The 7,696-nt window shown below is 37.9% G+C and overlaps 1 pseudogene; it reads left to right on the top strand.

Annotated features, from left to right (window-relative positions):
* Window positions 1–5,143: 5,143 nt before the first annotated feature.
* Window positions 5,144–6,432, top strand: LOC118641570 (annotated as a pseudogene).
* Window positions 6,433–7,696: the final 1,264 nt, after the last annotated feature.

Genomic DNA, 7,696 nt, shown 5'->3' with positions numbered 1-7,696 from the left:
CCATTAGGATTGCCCAAATTTTGCTTGTTGAGAGATAAGTTTTAGAAAGACTAATCAACATTCCCAACGGCATGTAACTAAATAAGTGAAAATCTGACTCGGTTGGTCCTCAGAAACAGGTGTCTTTGTCTGCAGTTACAGCTTCCCATATGTATTTAAGTGTACATATGCAAATATATAAATGAGTAACTACTAATATATAACATGTTTATTTTAATGTATTTTTATGTAGCACTTATTCATTGCAACAGATATTATTATTTTTCTTATGGTTGGAACCATTTAGTTTGCAGCTATACATGTGAAATACAAAGCATCAGTATCTGTTGCCCTTGATTAAAATGAGGATGAGGTTTATAGAAGTTGTGCTTAATTTCTGGATGGTTTGCACTCTACCGTGATTCTAATACTACTTAGAAAGTGGGCTCCAGAACACTTCCGAACTTAGCGTGCTATCCTTCAGCTACCCTTGAAGGAAAATCTTACTAGAATAGAAAAATGATGAATGATTAAGTATTTCTGTCCCCATGTTTCCATTCCTATTATTTCCTTGTAGAAAAGATATTTGATGAGAGACCTGACAGAGGAACATCTGCAGGAGGAAAAAGAACACAGAATACTGATCCTAAGCAATTTAATTACAAATGTATTTCTGGAGGAGGATTCTGTCTTCTCCTTGGTTTCATGAATGTTGGGATTTTCCATTTCAGGTTATGGAAGCAATTATGCTGATTTATGAAAAAATGTCTGCTCTTTTTTACTTCATCTGAAAATAACTGAAAGGACTTTTTGGAAGTTCTTTTTTCTTTGCTTTATGTTTTAAGCATTAGCCCACCTACTGGTGGCCCTCTGAAGACAGACAACAGTTGTTAATTTTCACCTGGTAAAATCATTGACAAGTTACATATGAAGAGAGTAAAAAACTGAGATTTCGTTAATGACCAGAGAATAGAACCAAATAAAAACAAAATATTTTCTTCTGAGTTTCATCCATGCTTATCAAACATTACATTTCCTTTTTGTTTATTTTAATTTGCTTTCAATAGCATTCAAAGGGAAAATTCCCCTTGGCTACTTAGGTGTGATTTATAACAAACACTAAGTTTAAAATTAGTTTTTTATTGTAATTTTCCTGAGAGTCAAGTCCCCTTAGGAAATTACTACCCTCATTTGAACCTGATTGGTGTGTAGTGAATGAATTATGGCTCAAAGCAAGGCCTTCAATAAAGGGAAAGTTTAGAAGAATTGGGGAAATCAAGGAAGTAACAAGAACAAAATTGTGATTTAATTTATTCAACCAATTTCTGAAAGGACTGAGTTGTCCCAATCACAACAAAAAACACATTGACAAAAATTCAAGATGGAGGAAGAATTCCAAACTCATTTTATGAGGCCAGCATAATTTTAATTCCAAAACCAGAAAGAGACACTACAAAGAAAGAAAACTACAGGCCAATATCCCAGATAAACATAGATGCCAAAATCCTGAACAAAATACTAGCAAATTGAATCCAGCAATACAACAAAAAAATTCACCATGATGAAGTGGGATTATCTCAGAGATGCAAGGCTGGTACAATATTTGCAAAACAATAAATATGATACACCACATAAAAAAATTAAAGATAAAAATCATATGATTATATAAATGGATGCTGAAAAAGCATTCAACAAAATCCAGCACCCATTTCTGATAAAAATGCTCAGCAATCTAGGAATAGAAGGATTATATCTCGACATAATAAAGGCCATATATGAAAGACCTACAGCCAACATCATACTTAATGGGCAAAAATTTAAAGCATTTCCCTTAAGAACAGGAACAAGACAAGGATGCCCACTTTCAGCACTCTTATTTAACATAGTATTGGAAGTCTTAGCCACAGCAATAAGACAGGAAGAAAAAATAAAAGGGATCCAAATTGGAAAGGAGGAAGTGAAACTGTCATTATTAGCAGATGACATAATATTATATGTAGAAAACCCCAAAGAATTCATAAAAATATACTAGACTTAATAAATAAATTTGGCAAAGTATCAGGAAAAAAAATTAATATCAAAAAATTGACAGCAGTCTTATAGACCAATGATGAACTCACAGAAAGAGAAACTAAAAAAAAAAAATCCCATTTACCATCAGAGCCAAAAAATTAAGATACCTAGGAATAAACTTAACCAAAGAAATAAAGAACCTATTCGCAGAAAACTACAGGTCATTGAAAAAAGAAATAGAGGAAGATATAAAAACGTGGAAGCACATACCTTGTTCATGGATTGGAAGAATTCACATCATTAAAATGTCCTTACTACCCAAAGCAATCCATAGGTTCAATGCAATCCCCATCAAAATACCAACGACATACTTCACAGAACTAGAACAAATACCTCAAAAGTTCATATGGAACCAAAAAAGACTCCGAATAGCCACAGCAATCTTGAAAAAGAAGAATAAAGTTGGAGGGATCACATTACCAGATTTCAGGTTATACTACAAAGCCACTGTAATCAAAACAGCCTGGTACTGGCACAAGAACAGGCAGATAGATCAATGGAACAGAATAGAGAACTCAGAAATGGACCCAAGGTAATATGCTTAATTAATATTTGACAAAGGTGGCAAGAGCATACAATGGAGTAAAGACAGCCTCTTCAATAAATTGGTGTTGGTACACGCAAAAAAAAAAAAAAAAAAAAATGAAACTAGACCATCAACTTACACTATACACAAGAATAAACTCAAAATGGATAAAAGGCTTAAATGTGACTTGTGAATCCATAAAAGTCCTAGAAGAAAATGTAGGCAACAAAATTTCAGACATCATACACAGCAGAATTTTCACTGATACACTGCCTAAAGCAACAGAAACAAAGGAGAAAATGAACACATGGGATTACATCAAACTCAAAAGCTTCTGCACAGAAAAAGAAACAACCACCAAAATGGAGAGGCAACCCACTCTATGGGAGAGCATAATTGCCAATGATACATCAGATAAGGGGTTAATTTCCAATATATAGAGAGTTCTCATATAGCTCAACAAAAGGAATACAAAGAACCCAGTTAAAAAATGGGCAGAGGAGCTGAATAGACACCTCTCCAAACAGGACATACAAATGGCTAAGAGACATATGAAGAAATGCTCAACATCACTAATCATCAGAGAGATGCAAATTAAAACAACAATGAGGAATCACATCACACCTGACAGACTGGCCGCCTTCAACATATCATCAAACAAGTGTTGGCGAGGGTGTGGAGAAAAGGGGACTCTAGTACACTGCTGGTGGGAATGCAGACTGGTGCACCCACTATGGAAAACAATATGGTGTTACCTCAAAAAATTAAAAATTGCACTTCCATTTGACCCAGTGATCCCGATTCTAGGAATATACCTTAAGAAGCCTGAAACACCAATCAGAAGAAATATATATGTACCGCCATGTTCATAGCAGCACTATTTACAATAGTTAAGATCTGGAAACAGCCCATATGTCCATCAGTAGACAAATGGATAAAAAAGCAGTGGTACATATACACAATGGAGTACTATGCAGCTGTTAGAAATGAAGATCTCTTATCCTTTGAGATGACATGGAGGGATCTGGAATGTGTTATTCTAAGTAAAGCAAGCCAAGCAGAGAAAGACAAATATTACATGATCTCACTTATTTGTGGAATATAATGAACATAACAATCTGAGGAATGAGGTGGTCCCAGAGACGTGGAAGTGGGGTACAGACTGACAATCCCCAGAAGAGGAGGTGCAGGGGAGAGATAAACCACAGAACTTATATGCATGTGTGCATGAACAATGGACATGGACAACAAAGCTTGGGACATGGCGGGGAGGGAGGGTGATGGACTATCAGTGGGAGAAAAAGGAGAAACCTCTGTAACAAAAATAAATAAATTAATTAATTTTAAAAAAAAGAAACACATTGACTTAGAAAATAAATAAATAAAATAACAGCCACAAACATTCTTCATTTCCCTCAGAACAGGCTTCCTGAGAAAACTCCATTTGATGGCTTCACACTCGTTTCAATGCCAGATGTTGGAATCTACCTCAAGATAAAATAAGGTATGCGTAAAGCTAAGGAATGAGACAAATGCAATCATCAAGAGGGATTGTCCCTCAATCAAACTTTATCTCCACTTGTATAACTTATCACCAAGAAACTAACTTTTGCAGCACTACAGTGGTTGGGCTTTGTTTTGTTTTGTTGAGAGACAGGTGAACAGTGCTTGAAATGCTTTCAGATATTACTAATTTAAAAAGCATTTAACCATAATTAAATCCTCTTTTAATAACACTTTACAATACACTAATTCTAATATAAGTTTAGAAAAATGTTATCGTAAAATAATGAGGGAAATAAGATCAATGATGTATGACAAGGTACTACTACTAACCCCTTAGATACAGGCTTTGAGCATTTCTTTTCTTTTATGCAGTAGTTGTATGTGGGTTTCTAAAAGAAGCCTAATAGTGAGGTTGTCATAGCTCTCTTAGGTTTCTTGGGATTAGTACTCTCTGATAGGCATAAAGAGTTTGAAACAAATTCCTGTAACATGGAGAAGTATACCCAGTTGCTCAACAGCAATCATGTTCTCACTAGTTAAAATAACTATTCTTATCTGAAAAAACTACATTCAATCATGTTTTCTTTATACATACTTCAAATAGGAAAGGGGATTGTAAGCTTTATTGAATTATAATATCTAAGACCTTTGGGTCTCCTTCAAAGTTCAATTTGAGATATACAGAGGTCAGCAAACGTAGGTTTACAGTTGTTTGTATAGAAGACACAAAGGCTATGCTTATTACAATAGCTTTATTAACTCAAAAGAATGTTATCACGTCCAGCCGGTATGACTCAGTGGTTGAGTATTGACCCGTGCACCAAGAGGTCGCCAGTTCAATTCCCAGTCAGGGCACATGCCCAGGTTGTGGGCCTGATCCCCAGTGAGGAGCATGCAGGAGGCAGCCAATCAGTGTTCTCTCTCATCGATGTTTCTCTCTCTCTCTCCCTCTCACTTCCTCTCTCTCCAAAATCAATAAAGAAAACAAAAATTAAAAAAAAAAGAAAAGAGCTTTTTCCTGTGGGAGCCACCGGGCAGAGAGGCGTGGCCTTTCCTCTCCCCGCCATGGCGTGTGCTCATCCACTGATGTCCATGTACTCTGCATAGGGGGAATCTTCTGGCAAAAATGTCACTTTGCCTGTTGTGTTCAAGGCTCCCATTTGACCAGACACTGTGAACTTGGTTCACACCAACTTGCGCAATAACAGTAGACAGCCCTATGCTGTCAGTGAATTGACAGGTCATCACACCAGTGCTGAGTCTTGGGGTACTGGCAGAGCTGTGGCTGGGATTCTCAGAGTTCGAAGTGGTGGAACTCACCGTTCTGGCTAGGGTGCTTTTGGAAATACGTGTGGTGGGGCCGCATGTTTGCACCAACCAAAACTTGGCACCATTGGCACTGTAGAGTGAACACAACACAGAAACGATACGCCATCTGCTCTGCCCTGGCTGCCTCGGCCTTACCAGCACTGGTCATGCCTAAAGGTCATCGAATTGGGGAAGTTCCTGAACTTCCTTTGGTGGTTGAAGATAAAGTTGAAAGTTACAAGAAAACCAAGGAGGCTATTTTGCTTCTTAAGAAACTTAAGGCCTGGACTGATATCAAAAAGGTCTATGCCTCTCAGCGAATGAGACCTGGCAAGGGCACAATGAGAAACCGACGTCGTATCCAGCGCAGGGGACCCCGCATCATCTATAATGAGGACAATGGTATCATCAAAGCCTTCAGAAACATCCCTAGAATTACTCTGCTTAATGTAAGCAAACTGAACATTTTGAAACTTGCTCCTGAATGGGCACGTGGGCCGTTTCTGCATTTGGACTGAAAGTGCTTTCTGCAAGTCAGATAATCTGTATGGCACCTGGAGTACAGCTGCCTCCCTCAAGAGTTACTACAACCTTCCTATGCACAAGATGCTCAGAGATCCAAAGAGCCCTCCGAGCACCACGTAAGAAGATTCATCGCAGAGTCCTGCAGAAGGATCCACTGAAAAACCTGAGAATCCTGTTGAAGCTAAACCCATATGCAAAGACCATGCGCCGGAACACTATTCTTCGCCAGGCCAAGAGTCACAGGCTCCGGGTGGACAAGCAGCAGCAGCATTAGACGCCAGATCAGATGAGAAGGGAGTGCCAGTCAAGAAGCCTGTGGCAGGGAAGAAAGGAAAGAAGGCTGTTGGCGTTAAGAAGCAGAAGAAGCCTCCGGTGGGAAAAAAGGCTGCAGCTACCAAGAAACAGCAACTGAGAAGAAGCCCACAGAAGAGAAACCCACCACAGAAGAGAAGAAGCCTGCAGCACAAACTGAAATTTGTTTATTCCATAAAGGTCAAATCACTTTGGACAGCTAAGCTTGAATGAAAACATGATCAAAGGCAGTGAGAAACATGACTTGTTGCATGTGTTGTGGGAATCTTGGTTAGAAATTTTTTATTACACTTTGTTTTCCATAACTTCAGTCTTTCATTGGTTTCAGTGTGGTCTAAAATGGAGCATTTGATTTACACAAAATCCATGCTGTTGAGCAGAAAGAGGGATGCTCCATATATTCAAATACAAAATTCATTTTGTAAGTAATGTCTGGAGAAAGCTGATTAAAAGATTAGTCTCAGAGAAAAAAGAAAAGAATGTCATCACAACTGTAAGCCTACTTTTGCCCACCCCTTGTATTTTGTTCCTGCATCTCAACGCACCCGTATCTTACCTGACCCACAACTTTTCCTTAAGGTGAAAAATTGGCCAATTAAATAAATCAATAAATAAACCTTGGATCATATAATAATAGGATTTGAGACAATGCCCAAAAGAGGAATTAATTATTTTCTTTGGGTCTCCTCTTTAAAGAGAGGAAGAGAGGCTCCTTGTTCTGCCTACTTTACGTCATCAGATTTCCTTTCAGACTCAGTGATTTTAATAACCGAAGAGTCCAAGACTGTTTTATTTTGCTTTGGTGGGAGCGTAAAGCTGAGGGTGAAATGGGAGAACTGTACTCTCCAAAATCTGAAGCCAGAATTTGAAGCCAGGATTCCCTTCATTTGACTATCTCAAAAGAAGGCAGAGTTCAAGTACTGTTGATGTAAGAATATTGATGCTTTGCCACAGCTCCATCTCTGAATTACTTATATCTTCTGTTTCCCCCAATGATTTGCCTTAAGACCCATTACAGTATAAGAAAACTATCAGAGAAAGACAAACGCTGTATTATCTCCCTTGTAAGTACGAACAAAATACAAGGGGTGGGCAAAAGTAGGCTTACAGTTGTGATGCCATTTTCTTTCTTTTTCTTTTTTTTCCTGAGACTAATCTTTTAATCAGCTTTCTCCCTTGTAAGTTCTAAAAGCATAGAACTCATGAAAACAGAGAGTAGAACAGTGATTGTGGGGGTTGAGAAGTTGGGGAAACGGAGACATTGGTCAAATGCTATGTACACACTCTTAGGTATAGCATAGTGATTACAGTTAATAATACTGATCGTACACTTGAAAGTTGCTATGAAAGTAAAGCTTTTATGGTCTCACCATAACAAAACAAAACAAAAACAACAAAATGGTAATTATGTGAGGTGAAGGATGTGCTAACTAACTCATTGTGGTAAACATCTTACAATATATCTGT

The sequence above is a fragment of the Molossus molossus genome, unplaced genomic scaffold (genome assembly GCF_014108415.1).
Source record: "Molossus molossus isolate mMolMol1 unplaced genomic scaffold, mMolMol1.p scaffold_m16_p_3, whole genome shotgun sequence".
NCBI classification, from domain to species: Eukaryota; Metazoa; Chordata; class Mammalia; order Chiroptera; family Molossidae; genus Molossus; species Molossus molossus.
The sequence above is the reverse complement of the archived record's forward strand: the minus strand, read 5'-3'. Positions and strand labels throughout refer to the sequence as shown.